Source organism: Pinus tabuliformis, chromosome 2_1, assembly GCF_031772625.1.
Source record: "Pinus tabuliformis cultivar Carrire ecotype Pingquan chromosome 2_1, CPIR1, whole genome shotgun sequence".
NCBI classification, from domain to species: domain Eukaryota; kingdom Viridiplantae; phylum Streptophyta; class Pinopsida; order Pinales; family Pinaceae; genus Pinus; species Pinus tabuliformis.
Window position 1 is genome coordinate 563,608,714 of NC_142299.1, and position 19,884 is coordinate 563,628,597.

A 19,884-nucleotide genomic window follows, 5' to 3' on the forward strand; every position below is an offset into this window, starting at 1 on the left:
TAAAAACTGCATAAAGCAAAAAATTTGAAACCCTAGATCAGAGAAAATTGAAACCCTAAGACAACTGATTAATTTACAGATTTGGCCCCTTAACAGCCAGATTCATCAATAAGAATGGAAATATTTTAACGAAACGAAAATTTCAGATTTGTCACTGTGAAGAACTTCAGAAAATTTCTCATGCAAATCAAATAAATAAACCGAATGATAGACCCAGGATCAAATCCAACTGGGCTCAGCAAAAAATGCTTGCGGGAGTTGGCTGGTTCAGCCGAGAACTTCCCCGAACGCCCACAAAATTCCTTCAGAAAATGTTTTCTGCATAGCTCAAAACAACCGTCAACAAAGAGGGCAAAAATGCTGCTAGATCTCAAACAGTAATGGAGATACCTGCCATTACTTCAGAAACCCTAACAACACCCAAACCCTAGCAAGTGAACAAGATACCTGTGCTCACAATACTCTATAAGAAGCTAATATTAATGGCTGAAAATAACATATGCAAAAAATGAAATGATCTCACAGCATTCCAAGAGAGTAACACCAGCAAGATATGGACCCCAAAGTCTTCCTTTATTAACCAGAAACAGATTTACAAGAGAGCTTCTTCAGTCTTAGACTCACAGATCGAATGAATCGACAATGACTCCTAGCACCCTATTTAAAGGAAATGACTCCAACGGCTAGTTCGATTGATCCATGTAGAAATGATCTCGACCGTTGATGAGGATCAAGACATCTCTTGATCTCATCCGTCGATTTATTCCCTTAAATTTTTTAATTTTTTATTATTTATTATTTTATTTTATTTTTTAAATTTTTAAATTTTTTAAATTTTTTATTATTATTTTTTAAATTTTTATTTATTTTATTATTATTTTTTAAATTTTTAAATTTTTTTATTATTAATTTTTAAATTTTTTATTATTTATTATTTTATTTTATTACTTTTTAAAATTTTTAAAATTTCTTAATTTTTATTTATTTTATTATTTTTATTATTATTTTTTAAATTTTTAAATTTTTATTTATTTTATTATTTTATTTTATTTTTTAAATTTTTAAATTTTTTATTATTTATTATTTTATTTTATTTTTTAAATTTTTTTTTATTATTTATTATTTTATTTTATTTAAATTTTTAAATTTCTTAATTTTTATTTATTTTATTATTTTATTTTATTTTTTTAAATGGATCATCGAACTAAGCCTTTGGAAACATCACCTAGGACCTAGGACTTAGGACTCACGAGGGGTTTTAAAACATTTTCAACCCTCAAGACACATTTCATGATGACTTTTTACAATTTACATCTCAAGGGGACAAACCCACTTAATACAGACCCTCACAAAACACCCAGTTCTGCGACACAACTATAATCTAGCAGATTAACACACATCCGGGACATAGATTATCATAGAAAGTTAGGTCCACCTAGGCAATTTTACATACATGACTCTGATCTGCTTAGATTATTTACAATTCATACATGCAGACTGGGTTTACAAGCAAGAAGATCAAGCTGCTGATGACTGTAGGATGGCACGGACACGCTGATCAGGTGCTGCCCTTTTCTTGCAAAGAAAAAGGGGGGGGTACTGCATGGGTAGTTGACCAGTAGAGGTCAACAGTGGGTACAACTCCTACCACTCGTCCCAGACTAGTATCATTGATCCCAGATCAATGAAGGTCATCCTAGCATAGGGAGTACGGTAGATACAACGATGTGTCCATCGGTACTACTATGGTCCCTATCCTCATTTCCATGCTCATTGATCAGATGAGAGGTACTTCCCATGAGTCCCAGACTGCATGGGTAGGATGCCTCGACAGGAGAACTTAATCAATCTTGTCCTCACAGGAGAACTAATCATCCTGCTACACAATCGCCATGGAGAACACATCATCCAGGCTTCACAAGAGAACTAATCATCCTGCTACACAATCGTCATGGAGAACACATCATCCAGACCTCACAGGAGAACTAATCATCCTGCCACACAATCATCATGGAGAACACATCATCCAGAACTCACAGGAGAATTAATCATCCTGCTACACAATCGTCATGGAGAACACATCATACAGACCTCACAAGAGAATTAATCATCCTACTACAAAATCGTCATGGAGAACACACCATCCAGACCTCATAGGAGAATTAATCATCCTGCTACACATGAGAGCGAATCATCCTGTCCCCTAAGAGAATGAGTCATCTTGTCCCACAAGAGAGCAAATCATCATGTTCACAGGAGAGTGAATCATCCTGTCTACAGGAGAGTGAATCATCCTGTCCCACAAGAGAGCGAATCATCTTGTCCCACAAGAGAGCGAATCATCTTGTCCACAGGAGAGCGAATCATCCTGTCCACAGAAGAGAGAATCATCTTGTCCCAGTGCGCACCACCAGGGGAGGGTGAGTCACCCTATGGTCGTATGTTGCTCCAGTAAGAACCACAAGCCCCCAGAGCTCCCAGAGCTCAATGTATACAACATGCAAGACCCTTGTACAGTGTTACTTGGGAGCGGGAGCGGGAGCGGGGAGCGGAAGCGGGAGCGGGAGCGACCATTTTCAGAAGCTCCCGGTTTGGGAGCGAATCCCGGAGCGATTTTTTAAAAATATATATATTTTTTAATTTTTGATACATATATGTCAACAAAAACATGTAGAATGATGAAATAGACATAAAAAACATAAAAAAACATAAATTGATCATTGAACCATATCACATCAATCATCTAGAAATTATAATCGTCATCAACCTTAGTAAAATAATAAATTAAAATAACATTCAATTCAATAACATTTATCATCATTGATCACCAAAGTAACAAGTTGTACTTGTAAGCCAAGTTTAACCATTACAAGAAGTAATATCGAAGATATTTCTAAGTCCTAACTTCTAACTGTTAACATGATATGAAATGTTAAAAATTTATAAAATGAAACATGAATAATGAGATGAAATGAAACAACTTTAGTCTTTCACAAAGCATCATATTCATAATTCACAATCATTACCAATGAGTTATAATTGCCAAGGCCCAACTTCAAACTTCAAATTTTCATTGTCACAGTGATATAATGTTTACAAAAAATATCATAATGTCATAATGATATGAAAGAGTCAAGAGTCAAGAGTCAAGGACTCAAAACTCAACACTGAACAGTTATGAAAACTAAAGTGACAAGTCTAATAGAAACTAAAAAAGACAAGTAAACTGTAAATCTACAAGTGGCCCTTGCCACGAGAGTCTCCAGGAGTATAAGTAGGTCTTGGCGGTCTTCTAGGAGTCTCCCGCCCAGACCGACGACCAGAACTAGAGCCTCCACGCGAGGGTGTCGATGGAGGTGGCGACAACAATGGAACAAGACTCGGGCCCCGAGAACTGCTACTGGATGGTGGAGGTGGAGGTGGCATGGCTGCTGCAGCTGCTTCAGCTTCATCCCGTACAAGCTCATCTTCTAGTTCTTCCATATGTACAATGCCATCCTCCAAATTGTCGTCCTCAGGGTGATTGTCCCAAATTTTATATGTGGGATCTTCATTAGCCCGATCACAGTAATGGCTCAACAACCTCAAATTGTAGTGCACATAAACCAAGCTTTCTGCTCGGTTTTCGTTGAGCCTGTTTCTTTTCACATTATGTATATAACTGTAGGTGCTCCAACACCTCTCTGCAGAAGAAGAATTTACAACCTGTGCAAGAACTTTCAATGCCAATTTTCGCAAAAGTCTGTCGCCGCCATATGTTTCCCACCATGTGAGAGAATCAAATTTATCTTTGTCGTCCATTGCATGGAAGTTACCATACAAACCACTGCCAGTGAAGTATCTGCCTATTTCAAGGCGCACAGCTGCACATTCCTCCCTGTCAGGCACCAACTTTTCTAATGCATCCAGATATCCTTTAGTTACCTCTCGATCTAAATGGGGTTTGGTCCTAACACCACCCCCTGCTGCAGGTTTGCCCAACCAAGAATCTGAGTAGTATTTTGGCGTAAGGATATACGCCAAGCAATGTAGTGGAAGGTTAAGCCTTTTCCACCGTTCACACACACAATCATGAATCAGATTGTACAAGTCGGGATCTCTGTTATTAACAATGTCTTTTATTTCCCCCAACATGGTATCCATTTGCTCATACACCTCGCCAATCACTGGTTTGTCTGTATCTGCAAACCGAATCATGTTATAAATTGGCTTGGTGAAATCCAATACCTGTCTCACAGTTGTCCAAAACTGCCCATCAAGAGCGGCCTCCTCCACCGTTTCAAAACCTGCAATGTCAGCTACATTTGTAGCCCTTTCCTTTAACACCTGCCAATTTGGACTTGATACCATGCTAGCTAAACCCTCTCTTACCTTCAAAAGGCGCCTGAAGGTGAGGTAATAGCTACCAAATCTAGTCCTCGCAATCTTCAGCAACTCCAATCTCGAGTGACTGCGGAAAAGGCCATGGGTATTGCTATGATTTGTAATAAATTTTATCATTTTTTTTCCTCTCTTGTACAAATCACCAATCCATTGGTATTGTTCATTTTTGTTTTTGACAATATCATGCAACAGAAGGTTCAATGTGTGAACCAAACATCCAGACCAAAATATGTTCGGGTATCTATCCTCAATAATTGCTCCCGCTGCCTTACAATTAGGAGCATTATCAGTGATGACTTGGATGACATTGTATGGGCCAATACGCTCAATTGTTTCAAGCAATGCTTCTGCAATGTTGATAGCGGTCTTGAACTTGTCTGAGTAATCATGTGCAGCTAGAAAAATGGGACCACTTCGGGACACAGCAAGAACACTTATCAATGGCTTGCCTTTTACATTTGTCCATCCATCAGATACAATGGACACCCCATTGTCAGTCCAAGAACTTGTCATTTTATTCAAAGAATGTGATATTTTTGCTTTTTCATGATCAAGGCCAACTGTTCTTGCCTTGTCATACCCAGGGCTCTTGTATCCTTTAGGGGCATCATTTATGGCAGAAACCATTTCGTGCCAATAAGGTGAGCGTAGAACATTGAATGGTATCCCATTTGCATAGAGGAACCTGTAAATTTTTGAATCCACATCATTCCTACACCCCTCATCAAGGAAATCTGATATGGTTCTACGGCGTAAAGATGATGACCCTGAGCCTCCATGTCCATATCCACTGCCTTGGGAGGATGCTGAAGGAGTTCTTTGTGAGCTTTCAAAGAAACCCCTTGATCTTTTTGCTTTGTATTGGGCGTCCTCCTCTTCCTTTATGTATTTGGCTCTATCTGCTGTTGACACCGCGTCGCAAGTTCTGATTCCTATTTGTTTCTCTCCATCCCATGCCCTTTTCCCGCAAAGGTGTCTTCTCAAACGGGTGTATGAGCCTGTGAAATCAGTGTTGCAATGGGGGCAATGAAATTTAGTGGTTCCACCCCCTCTCCCTGTTTCAGGCCTCTGAACATATTTCCACAATGGAGTTTGGTCTTGTTTAGTTTTTTGACCCTCATCTTCACCCTCCACATCCTCCTCACTGGGGTTTTCACCTATTTGACTTCCTCCGGCTTCTTCATCCACCTCTTCAGTTTCAGGCCCCCTCCGTTTCCTACTCTCCACCACCATAATAACCAGAAAAGGGACCAGGAAGAGGAAAATGCCAATAAAAATCCCCAGGTCCATCGTGTTTGATGTTTGTAGGGTTTGAGTCTTGAATCTGCAAATTAATTTAGTTTATTGGGATTAATTCATTTAATTTATTAATTTAATTTAAATTAATGATCTTTAAACTCAAACAGGTAAATTAAACTAAACAAACTAACTACCTAACCAACTAAACTAACTAAATGATTAAGTTACTTACCTCTGCAAGCTTGCTCCTCGCTCCTTGGCACTTGCTCCTCGCTCCTCAGCTCTGGCTCCTTGCTCCTCAGCTCTTGCTCCTTGCTCCTTTGCTCTTCCTCAGCTCTCAAGCTCAAGCTCAATCTCATTGAAATGATTTTTTTTTGGCCCATTGGGCTTATAAACCAAAAAAAATTAGTTAATTTTTTTTGTTTTTTCGGGTCCGGCGGAATTTTTTTCCGCCGAACCGCTCCCGGAATTTTAAAATTCGCTCCCGGAGCGTTTTTTAATGCCCGGGAGCGATCAGGGAGCGATCGCTCCCCGATCGCTCCCGGGCATTAAAAAGCGCTCCGGGAGCGCGGGAGCGATCGCTCCCTGAAGCGCTCCCTCACAGACCAAGGAGCGCAAATTTTTTTACGGGAGCGCGCTCCCGACCTGCTCCCGAGCCGCTCCCGCCCGGAGCGCGCTTCGGGAGCGGGTTCGAAGGGGGGGGGGGGGCGCTCCCCCGCAACAGTGCCCTTGTACAAGGGTCTCTTGACGACTCCAAGTCGTTTGAGAAAATCACAGATTTGATCTTTCCCTCGGGGCTTAGACAAAGTGTAGCGACCAGTACACCATCTCATAGCGATGGGGATTCCTTGCTCATAGACTTACCATATCCCAGATAAGGTAGTATTTGATGTCTATCTGCTGGAGCAATCGTCGAATACGAGATTCCTCAATAATCGAATCCCACCTCTGGTTCTCACAGAGAATCACAGTGGTACAAACAACTCCCTTAAAGAGCTTCCCCAACCAAGTAGCTTCATACGAGATCATACTCGTAGATATGTATCCGGTCTCAGCAGTGCTTATAACAACCGACTTGTGCTTCCTGCTCATCTATGATATCCAAGCAGAATCCAAAAAGAAACAACACTAAGAAGTGCTCTAATGATCCTCCACACTGCCTGCCCAATCAGCATTCAAATAATCATGTAGTTTCATATTTCCGGTAGTGTATCTCAATCCATGAGAGATTGTGCCACGAAGACATCTCAGAAGATTCTTGGCACCAATCCAGTGAGGTTCAACCAAATATGAGCTCACCATGCTAACTGCAAAACACATGTCCGGATGGAAGTTCACCATGAACATCAACGCGAATGAGTTTATGAGATTCAGGGGCATTTCCCAAATCTAGTCCGACATCACTACCATATAACTTTTGAAAGTTAAGATCCTCAAGGTAGTCACAAGCTTGCAGTTCACCATTCCACATCTGGAATCCAACTCCCTCTTACTTCTACAAATGAGAGGGTCTGCACCTGTTAGAAGTAGGTTGTCCTCATAAGGTGCTGGTATGAGAGGTCTATCATCCACAACCTTCGGATGGTTTGGATCCGTTTCACTCCTAGTGAATCTCAGCTTTATCAAAAAACTATCGATCCTCTCATACTATTCTCGGGGTGTTTTGCTTCAAGCCATAGAGGGCTTTCTTCCACCTGCATATGCGAGATTCCTGATTATCAATCTCAGACCCCTTGGGTTGTTCTAGACCTGTGGACCTGATACATGAGGGGAATGGTCCCCTTGTAAGATTTTGCTTCGATACATCTCAGACATGTACTTTCATGCTCCTTTTGAATTCAGGCATCCCTGTCACCATCTAACTCAGGAACCTTCGGTGCTACGTGACAATGGACATGGTCCCCAATGGACTTCCTGCAAATTGATACAACCCTGAACTCAAAAACATCTTTGAAAATTCTATTTCCAAACACGTACCTTTCCATCGATGAGTGCCACCCTGAAACCTTTGACTTCCATTTCCGAGATGGACACCAGGTTCTTCTTGCGATCAGGTACATAAAAGTGATTCGGGGTTCCTTGCTTTCTTTGAAGAGTCGACCATTTCCTTGATGATCTGCATTACCTTCGGACACTCCTTCGCATAATGGTTGAACTTATTGCAACCAAGGCATCCGCCTTTTCTTCCACCCTTAGATCCGAACTTCCCAATGAAGTGATCTTTAGATGGGCCATCAGAAACTTCCGCTACGCCATTCTGATAATATGTTCTGCTTCGACTTCACCCTTTGTGAACTTAGAAGAGAAATGTGGAACCCATTGATCCTTTTCTCTTGTTCCTATTGTCTTTGGTGATTGCTCTTTCACTCTTGCTTGGGCATTGTCTTCACCTCAGCTCTGATACCATGTTAATTTTAGGTATGTTCTATGCTAGAGCAATTTATTTCAATTTCTTTTCCACATTAGCAATCACATCAGCATAAAGTAAAGTGCAGATAGAACATAAATATAAATCGCAGAAGACAAGCCAAGACAAGAGGACACAAGATGTGGTGCTAGCCAGGGACAAACCCCAATGTGGGGAAACCCTTGATCAATTCTTCTTTTATGTTCTTCAAAGTTCAGTAGAGAAAGTGAGAGAGATAGTACATTTACAATAGAAGCAATCACTTTGACTTTTGATATCGGCATGAGATCAGTTGAAGACATATTGCTTCAACTGATTCTCTAAGGTGACTCGTACACCTATCATAGTGCCGCATCTCGTCTATTTGCTGCACATTACCGTGTGACACCTTGTTGTACTATCACATGTGTTGAACCTTGATGACTAAGTTGTTCTCATCTTCATGTTGCTCATCATGATGCATCTTCCATGGTCTTATTCATCATCAAGCTTCCCATGCTCATGATCTCATTCATCATTATGCTGCCCATGCTCATATCATCATGCATCATTATATTGCCCATGCTCATATCATCATGCTGCTTATTATGCTGCCCATGATCTCATACATCATGTTGCCTTCCTTCGGAGACAGATGCTCCGCCTGTTTCAGTAGTTCCCAGTAGTTCCGGCTTTTCCGGCAGTTCCGACATTTCCGGCTTTTCTGGCTTACCGGCTTTTCTAGCTTTCCGACTTTTCCAGCTTTTCTTGCTTTTCCAGTATTTCCAGCTTTTCTGGCGTTTCCAGCTTTTCCATTAGTTCCGACTTTTCCGGCAGTTTTAGCTTTTCTGGCTTTTCCGACTTTCCTGGCTTTTCTAGTATTTCCAGCTTTTCTGGCTTTTCCGATATTTCCAACTTTTCTGGCTTTTCCGGCAGTTCCAGCTTTTCTGGCTTTTCCGACAATTTCGGCTTTTCTGGCTTTTCTGGTAGTTCCGGCTTTTCCGGCTTTTCCAGCTTTTCCTTAGGATCTCTCCTCCTAGTAAAATCCAAAGACAAGTAGAGAGAGGAAGAGATCCAAGTGTGTGTAGAAATGACTTGAAGTCATCTTCTATTTATACTAAAACATAGAGGTTGAATAGAAATGACTGTTGGGCTTCTGAGCCTACATAAGTTGCTGGCCGACTTAACAATTTGTCCATAACATAAATAAATTCATAACTTCATAAATACTTATCGGAGTCGGATGATCTTTAGATCAATCCTACACCTCTCAATGAGAGGGATCCAATAAATATATCAGCTGCCATAAATAATATGACCCACATTGAGTTTGGCCCTAGTTGCCAATTTTAACAAGTTACCTAGGCAAAATTCAATGAGGACAACCTTGTTTAAGAGGGTGAGAGGTGTAAATCCTCTTCTTACAAACCCTAGCAGCTTCCCTAATAGGGATATTTTAGATTTGAGAGATGCAAAACTGAGATTTCTCTTAAAGGGTTCAAAGAAAACAATTTCATATGGCATAGAGTGTTGGAATTTCTAAGTTTAACCCGTTAGAAATTCTTCCTGTACTGTCTGGTTTATTTCTTCCTACTTGTTTAATTACTTAACAAGCTATTTACCATGTAAATAATGAAAATAAACACTAGTATAGTATCAACATCTACAGATCATCAACTGAAAGAAAACAAGCACACAGGTGACATCGTTATTTTTGGGCCAATGTCCCCGGAAAAACCCAATGCGAGAAAACCAGTGCAGCTATTCAGAGGGTTCTATTATTATGCAGTTTTTAGAATACAACTAGGGTGCCAGAAATGGCTCTCCCAACAGAGAATGCCCTCAACGGTAGTACCTCTCCTTAGAGACAGATATTCCGGCTGATTAATCACCAGATGAACAATCCCACAGCAATAATTGCACCTTCCACTGCTCTAAGTCACTCTGTAGGGATTGCGTCACCCTTCCCGGATCACCAACACCCAGTCTGCCCCATGAAAATCCTCCCAACGATGCCTCTTGGCCATGCGTCAACTCTACTAGCCTCTACGTAGCTACTGAAGTTTCTGCGTCAGCACTCAGAGCCTCTGCATCACCCACGCTGGCCTCTTCTGGCTCTATGCAGCTCCCAGCTGCCTCTGCGTAGCACCCAGCTGTCTCTGCATCAACCTCTCCAGGCTCTGCACTGTCTCTCTGGTACTAACTTTGCCCCTCTGCTATGTATCCATTGCCCCTCGCTGCAACTCAAATCACTTGTTCGATTTCTCTCAACAAACCCCGCTCCAGGAAATTGAATTGACTAATCAATCTCGGTGTGTTCTCCAACTGACCCTCAAGTCTCTTCTTATACTTTTCTTGTTGGTCCTTCAATGGCTGAGATTAAATTTGTAATCAATGGCTAAGATTAGATTTGGCTTGATCCATGACTTTTGGAACCTTCTAACCCAATTTTATATTAATACCCATTAATATTTTATTTTTCCTAAGTTTAGACTTAGGAACTCCATTAAAAATATTAATTATTTTAATATTTCCCAAACCAGCTAGAATCTGCCCAAACCATTTCTGGGTCTTAGAGATCTCATGTGCTTTGGCCTCTCCACCAATTTTCATGGCTAGAGGACATCCGATGCAACCTCAAGTCAACACTCCCTCTTAGCGAGGACTGTGCTCTAGTAATACTCCACACTGAGCATCACCCTGATTATCCAGCATCGGTCCCTGTCTTGATGCTAGGCCTTCTCGCCCAACATCCTATGCACTGCTGCATCCTGTACTGCTGCCCATGGCCCTGCCACTGCCACTGTTGCATCAGTGTTGTTGCTGGTCCATCCTCCTAGCACTGCAACTGTACTGCATCCCCTCTCATCATGCTGCATCATGTTACTACATACTGCTACTGCACGACATCCCCTCTCATCATGCCGCATACTGCTAATGCACTGCAACTCAGTTACTGAGAAGTAAGTAACTGATCCACCCAACATCTGACATCGCTGTCAGGCTAGAAACACTCCTGATGTTGAAGCTCCCTCTGCCGCTAACAAGTGCTCCCTCTATTGACCTCTGCGTTGCTGCAACAACTCCCTACATCTTGCACCGTTGCACACCTCTCTGTGCCATCCTGCACTGGTGCAACACTCCCGTGACTCTTGCACTATTGCAACGTGCTGGCCTCGCGCTGTCCCGGGACTCCTGCACTATAGCACTCTTTTCCGCTCCATCCGCATCCGTCTCTACCGACATCCGTCAATCTTGCTACTCCTCTTTGGGGCTACAGTAGCAAGGTATAATCCAAGAGGTTGGGTACCTCAAGGATCCTACCCCTCATCGCCTGTAGTCCTCTTAACTATAGCTCGATGTCTCCCCAATTCTTCTAAAGTGGCACATGAGCACTCATGGCACAATCGTCCTCCTCCTCAACTTCTTTCTCCATCTTTGCAGGCGCTGCCTTCGAGTCTGAAGCCTCTCCCTTACTCTTCTTCCTAGGACACTGGTTCACAAAATGACCCAGTTCCCCACAATGGAAGCACTTGACCTTGGAGAGGTCCTTCTTCTTCCTCTTCTCCTGGTTTCCCACAGATGCTAGAGTCGCATCCTCTTCTTCCTCCTTCTTGATTCTGACCCCTTTGCCACTACTCCCCGACTTGGTCAACCGTTTGATCTCTTGATGAAGAACCGCCCACAGTTCTTCCCAATCTGTAAGACTCGTCTTGCCCAATATGCTTTGGACAAATACTTCACAATCCTCAGAAACTGCGTTCATTGCGGTCCTCACCATCAATTCCTCATCCAGCGTGGCCCCTACGGAAGTTAGTCGATCATGGATCTCCTTCAAGCGACCGAGGAAGACATCTATCTTCTCTCCCTTCTGCATCTGGTATGCCTTTAGCTGATTCTCCAGGAGCATCTTCCTTTGCACGAAAGTGTAATATCCCGTTTAAGAGATAGTCCCCAAAACCCCAGTAAACTCCAACTAAATACGCATAAGTGATATAATAACCGGGAAACTCAAAATGATAAAAATAACAGCGGTACAACATATAATAATGGAAACATGAAATATAAGCAGAGACTCGAGAAATGCTGAGAAAAATGCTAAGCCATTTTATTATACTGAGTAATGGAATGAGTACAGGAGGTGATCAGAGAAGATGGCACCTCGACTTGCATCAGGCCAGTGAAGAAATACACTTAGAATAACAAAGGAATGGCCTCTCTCTGAACTGTGTGGATGCTGCGGGGAAACTGTTGTGCTACTGCTGTTGCTGGAAATCAAATGAGGATTTGCGGTTGTTCCCCTCCTCAGAAAATGCTGAAACTCTGGAATCATCCTCTACTCAGAAAACCCAGAAAAACCCAGAAAGCGTTTTTGAAATGGCCGACCCCCGAAAATTGCCCCCTTGGGGAATCATGCAATCCCTCAAGGCTCTGCACTGCCACTGAGTAGAATCCTCCAAAATACTGCCTAAAACTCTACAAAACTCCTCCGATATGCAAGCGCTGATCTCTTGCTCAATCTCCCAGCTCAACTCCTCCACAAACCCCCAATCCAGAACTGCTCCCAAAAAAACTGTGTCCCTCTCTCTCAAGACTGCACAGTCCTCCAATGCTCAACTCCACCTCAATGCCAAAGATCGAAACTATTGCGAAAATACTGCTGAAACTACCTTGCCTGAGTAGGCACTCGAAGTCCCCCGGGGCTAAGGGTGAGATCTCCGAACGGAGACACTCAGTGCACTAAACAGTGTTGCAGACAGGTTAAACAGCGAGCATGCTCCAAGTCGAAGTGGCTAGCTCAAATGTTCATAACTGAATACCAAAATGAGGAGGCTCCTCTCTCCTTTATAGCATTGGCCTCTCTCAATCCCAAGGCTCACCTCCTCCAACGTAATCTCCTCTTGCCACGTGTTCCTTTTCCCATCTGCGCAGTCCTTCCAAGTGTTTGCGTGGGCCCCATCTTTGCGTGGTCCTTTGGCCCCCTTGTCTCCCCTTTAAGTCACAATGTTGTGCTACTAGGAAGTGACTTTTATTCTAAAAGTGAGTTATGTCCCCTTTTTCCTCACCTTTTTATTTACAAATAACTATAGAAGGCAAAATTGAACAAAATCGAATATTCCAATTAGCCATGGCTAATTAGGAATATTACAGTCTCCCTCGGCAAAATTTTTCTTGTCCTCAAGCAACTGAAGTGATGGATGCTGCAGAATTTTCTCACTCTCCCAAGTGGCATCCTCATCCGACAAATTCTTCCACCTCACCAAGAATTCCCAGATTGTCCTGTTTCGTAGCTGCCTCTCCCTAGTGTCAATAATAGCCTCTGGCTGCAACACCAAATGCCCCTCATCATCTGTGGGTGGTAGCTCATCTGTCACTGTCACATGCTGTCCCAATGCCTTGTTCAAGCATGATACATGAAAAATGTTATGAATCTTACTGCCTTGGGGCAGCTCCAACTCATATGCAACCTGTCCAATCCTGCGTATCACCCTGTATGGCCCATAAAAGTGGGGCTTGAGCTTTTCAACCCCCTTCTGCTTTAGTGACAACTGTCGGTATGGCTGTAATCGTAGGTAGACCAAGTCTCCTACCTCAAACTATCTCTCCACCCGACCCCTGTCAGTATACAGCTTTTGCTGGTTCTGCGCTATAGCCATATTATCCTTGAGAGCTCGAAGAATATCCTGACTCTTTTGGATCCAAATCTTGGCTCTCGGAGCCTTGCTAGCACCAAACATCACGTTAGCAAAAGATAAAGGATGATATCCATACAAAGCATAGAATGGTGATATACTGATGGACATGTGATGTGTAGAATTGTAGCAGTACTCCCCCAGATGCAGCTACTTCACCCATGCTACTCGGTGTCAACTCCGTCCCCACCAATTGAAAAAGCTCCTGCCAAAATCCGCCCATGAAACGGCTGTCCCTGTCACTGGTGATCGTCTTGGGAAGACCATGTAACCTGAAAATCTCTCTAAAGAACAGCTCGGCCACCTGTGCTGCTGTGTAGTGTGTGGATATGGCGAAAAAGTGCGAGTACTTTGTCATCCGATCAACGACGACAAAGATGCAATCCTTGCCCTATACCATGGGCAACCCTGTGATGAAGTCCATCGAAATACACTCCCATTTTCCCTCTGAAATGGGAAGAGGCTGTAATAGTCCTGCTGGATGGTTCATCTCCCCCTTGTTCCTCTGGCAAACATCGCACTCCCAGACATGCTGAGTACGTCCTCCTTGAGGCCCTTCCATGAAAACCTCTCTCTAATGGCCCTGTAGGTTTTGGTAAACCCCTGATGACCTACCAAAGGTGAATCATGTGACGCTTGAAATATCTTCTTCTTGAGCTGAGATCCCTTAGTCAAGAAGATCCGGTCCCTGTAATAGATGATCTCATCGACCACCCTGTACTTGCCATCCGCCACCTGCCCATCCAGAACCTCACATGCAAATCTATCCTTGGAGTACTCTACTAGGAGTCGAGCCCTCCAGTCTGCGTCTAAGCTCATAAGAGACAACGTGGCTGGTCTACGTGAAAGGGCATCTGCTACCATGTTGTTCTTACCCTTGACATACTCAATGTCAAAGTCACACACTTGGATCTTATTGATCCACTTTTGCTGCCTCTCCTGTAGCTACTTCTGCTCCAAAAAGAACTTGAGGCTGTTATGATCAGCTCTCACCCTAAACCTGTTACCCACCAAATACTGCCGGTACTTGGCCAATGCATGCATGATGGCCAGCATCTCCTTGTCGTATACGGAATATAGCCTCTCGTGCAGAAGGAGCTTCTGGCTCTCAAAGGCTATAGGGTGACCTCCTTGCATCAACAGTGCGTCGATCCCCTCTCCTAATGCATCAAACTCCAAAACAAATGGCTGCGTAAAATCCGGCAATGCAAGCACTGGGCAGTTGCTCATAACCTCCTTGAGCCCGTCAAAGGCTCACTGCGTTGTATCCGACCAACTGAATGCCCCCTTCCTTGTCAAATCTGTCAGGGGTGCAGCAAGCTATGAGAAACCCTTGACGAACTTCCGGTAGTAAATACAAATGCCAATGAATCCTCGGAGTTCTGTCACGTTTCTCGGTTCCGGCCAATCTCTGATGGCCCTGATCTTCTCCTCGTGGACCCTCACTTCGTCCACCCCTATGATGTGTCCCAAGTATAACATCTCTTTCAACCCAAACTCACACTTGGAGAGCTTGGCATAGAACTGCTGCTTCTCCAAGATGCTCCTCAATGTGCTAGAGATGCTCCTCCCAAGTCTTGCTGTAAATGAGGATATCATCAAAGAACACCAACACAAACTTCCTTAAGTGACTGTGGAAGATGTGATTCATGCAAGACTGGAATGTAGCTGGGGCATTGGTTAGCCCGAAGGGAATCACCAAAAACTCAAAGTGCCCATAGTGACACCTGAAAGCGGTCTTGGGAATGTCCTGTTCCCTCACGCGAATCTGATGGTACCCAGATCTCAAATCAATCTTTGAGAAGAACCGTGCTCCTCTCAACTCGTCCATCAACTCATCGATCTTGGGTATGGGGTACCTGTTCTTCAGTGTCTTCTTGTTCAGGGCCCTGTAGTCAATGCACATCCTCAATGTGTCGCCCTTCTTCTTCACCAACACCATGGAAGAAGCAAAAGGACTCATGCTCGGTGGAATGTGCCCCAAAGCCAGCAACTCCTGAATGGCCCACTCAATCTCATCCCGATAGGCCTTGGGATGCCTATAAGGGGTAGTAATCACTGCCTATATACCCTGCTCAAGCTCAATGGTGTGCTCAAACCCTCGGTCCGGTCACTGTCCTCGTGGAACCTCCCCAAACACTATGGCATATCGGTCAAGGATGGACTGTATCTTTGGATGTACCGTCTGCCCTGTAGTCCTTGCCTCTGATGCACGCAGCTCCATTTCCCACTCTATGTCTCCCTTCCGGAAGACTGCCTCCATCCGATGAGCCGAAATAGTCTGAGGCGGATATGTGTGTTGTCCCCGTATCTTCTCATGCCTCCCTGTCTTCTCATCATCCCACTCCATCTCTAGGGCCTTCTAATCTGTAGTGACCTTCCCTAGAGTGATAAGCCACTGAACACCCAGTACTATGTTGGTGTCCGGAATATTGACCACGAAGAAGTGGTCCGTCAGTGTGTAGGTGCCCATCGTTACTGATAACTCTGGAACATAATGAGCACACGTCATAGTCTGATCGCTTCGGACCAAAACTGAGAATCGATCGAAGCTCTCTGTCAGTATACCTCTCCGCTCAACCATCTATGCATCGATGAAGTTGTGGTGGCCCCACTGTCAACCAAAACTGATACTCGCTGGCCACGTATTGTCCCTTGTATGCGCAACGTCAAATATTTGGGAACTCCTCGCAATGCTGCAAGGGCTCCTTCGGTAGGTGAAAAAGTTGCACCACTTGCTGGTGGTGGTGGAGGCGGCAAGGGACCCTGCACAATGTGACTCTCTCCTGCCTCCATGCAATCCTCCTCATCCTCCTCCCTGTTGCTGGCAGAGAAGACCTCAATAAAATGCGTTTTGCCAGCAGCATATCTATGTCCTGGTGCCCATGGCTCCTGGCAGGTAAAGCACAACCGCTTCTTCTTCAACTCCCTCCTGGCATCGTCATCAATCTGTGCTCTTCCTGGATTCCCCTTTGGAGGCGGAATCCTCACGTCCTTCCCCTTATGCTGGAAAGCCTGTCTCTGGGGGTAAGGTGTCCGGGCCCTGGGTAAGGCATCCTGTAAGTCTCGGGTCCTGCTGATAGTGTCCTGGAGTGTGGCTGGTCTAGTGGATCTGACTAGACCTTGAAGTGGCTCTGCTAACCCCTCAACATACATGTAGATCCTCCATGCTGCGGATAAATCTGGCACCATCACTGAGACCCTCAAAAAGTCCGCAATGTAGGTCTCTGGGCTCCCTATCTGTTTGAGCCTCTTCAGCTCAACAAAGTGTTGTTGCAGATCCCTTTGGTCAAACCTCTCCATCAGTCTCCTGGTGAACTCGGCATACATCATCATTGTGGAATGCCCGAGTGTAACCATCCCATGGAACCACCAATCCTGGGCCTCACCATCCAAATGTAATGTTGCCACCTTGATGGCCTCTACCTCCGACATTTGGTTAAGCTGGAAATAGATGTCCAGCTTCTCCACCCAAGACCTTGCCGAACTGTTTGATGAACCATCAAACGTAGGCAAGTGGAATCTACTAGCTATGCGGTGGGTGTCTCCATCATGATAATGTCGATGTCCTCTATGATGGTCACGGGGTCTACTATCCCGCTGGAGCTGAACAAAGTCTTTGAATGAGAGAGCATCCCTGAACTCCTGCCCATAAGCCTGATACTCTGCAAAATAATCGCCCATATGACTAGGCTCTATCTCCTATTGGGCTCCTGCCCCCGTGTCTGCCCCTAGGAAAGTGGGCATGGTAGAGCATGTAAGGGCATGCGAAGCCACCTGCTAAGTAGTATCACGCTGCTCTGGCAAATGGTGGGATGCACCTGATCCCTCACCAACCTGGAAAACCCGTGGGCTCTCACGCTGTCTACCCTCTACTAGCGTGAATCTTTGCCCCATCACCTCAATCTACCTCGATAGATCCTACACTAATTGGAGGAGCATATCCGCAAATCTCTTCCCGTCCTCGTCTGCCATCGGATCCTCCTGCTCTGCGTCCACTCTAGGCTCCTTTTGTTCTGCATCCACCATAGGCTCCTCCTATTTTGCGTCCACCACCGGAACGCAGTCTCCCTCTCCATAGGTGTTCTCCAAACTACGCTCAGTGTCTCTGTATCTCCTACCTCTGTAACATATATAGGATTTTTCCCTTGGTGTCATAGATTGCTAGCTCCACAAGCTGAGCCAGATCTATGCTCTGATACCACTGTAATATCCCGTTTCAGGGATATTCCCTAAAACCCCAGTAAACCTCAACTAAATACGCACAAGTGATATAATAACTGGGAAACTCGAAATGATAAAAATAACAATGGTACAACATATAATAATGGAAACATGAAATATAAGCAGAGACTCGAGAAATGCTAAGCCATTTTATTATACTGAGCAATGGAATGAGTACAGGAGGTGATCAGAAAAGATGGCACCTCGACTTGCACCAGGCAAGTGAAGGAAATACACTCAGAATAACAAAGGAATGGCCTCTCTCTGAACTGCGTGGATGCTATTGGGAAACTGTCGTGCTACTGCTGCTGCTAGAAATCAAATGAGGATTTGGGGCTGTTCCCCTCCTCAGAAAATGCTGAAACTCTGGAATCAACCTCGACTCAGAAAACCTAGAAAGTGTTTCTGAAATGTCTGACCCCTGAAAATCACCCCCTTGGGGAATCACGCAATCCCTTAAGGCTCTGCGTTGCCACTGAGTATAATCCTCCAAAATACTGCCTGAAACTCTGCCAAACTCCTCTGATATGCAAGAGCTGATCTCTTGCTCAATCTCCCATCTCAACTCCTCCACAAACCCCCAATCCGGAACTGCTCCCAGAAAAACTGCGTTCCTGTCTCTCAAGTCTGTACAGTCCTCCAATGCTCAGCTCCACCTCAATGCCAAAGATTGAAACTACTGTGAAAAGACTGCTGAAACTACCTTGCCGGAGTAGGCACTCGAAGTCCCCTGGGGTTAAGGGTGAGATCTTTGAACGGAGACACTCAGTGCACTAAATAGTGCCGTAGACAGGCTAAACAGCCAGCATGCTCCAAGTCGAAGTGACTAGCTCAAATGCTCATAACTGAATACCAAAATGAGGAGGCTCCTCTCTCCTTTATAGCATTGGCCTCTCTCCCAAGGCTCACCTCCTCCAACGTAATCTCCTCTTGCCACGTGTTCCTTTTCCCATCTGCGCAGTCCTTCCAAGTGTCTGCGTGGGCCCCATCTTTGCGTGGTCCTTTGGCCCCCTTGGCTCCCCTTTAAGTCACAACGTTGTGCTACTAGGAAGTGAATTTTATTCTAAAAGTGAGTTATGTCCCCTTTTTCCTCACCTTTTTATTTACAAATAACTATAGAAGGCAAAATTGAGCAAAATCGAATATTCCAATTAGCCATGGCTAATTAGGAATATTAAAGAAAGTATGCTAGTACAATATCTTCAAGGCATCCCACATCTCCTTTGCTGTTTCTTTCTCGACAATATGTGGTACCACATGATCATTGACCCCATCAAGGATGATGCACTTAGCCTTCACCATTTCCTCCTTGTATCTTTCATTATCTACCGGGTCAACTGGGACAACTATCACTCTCGTGAAGAAGCCCTTGAGGCGATGTCTGTCTAGAATGGACAAGATCCTGGACTTCCAAACCAAAAAATTGGACACTTCGTCCAGCCTATCCTGATCCCTCATCCCACTCATGGCCATCTCGTTGCTCTTCTTTCGACTCCTCCGAGTCTCTCTACTTCCCTCCTAGAAGTCCTTTGTTCGACTCCTGCTGAGTCTCTCAACTTCCCGTTTGGAAGTTCTTAGTTTGACTCCCTCTGAGTCTCGATTTCTCTTCTGGAAATCCCTCTGCCAACATCAAGTTGCCCCACTCCGATCGTCTGTGCAACTACACCACTGATCCGGATTCCTTGGCTAGAAATCCGCGTTGGCAACAACTCCCTCCACCTTGGTCTTTCCCTGTTAGGTATTGTTCTAACCACAATACCCCACTAGCTTCGCTCTGCAAATTACCCATAGTCTCCTATACCATAGCAACTGAAGGATTGAGCCACTTGGCTCTACGCAATCCCGACATTGGCAAATCAACTCCCCTAGCCAACTGCATTAGCCCTCCTAGCCCTCCTAGCCTCTGCCTGAGCTTGATTTTGCCTACCTTAGCCTCTGCGCTGCCTTTCTCTTGCCCAA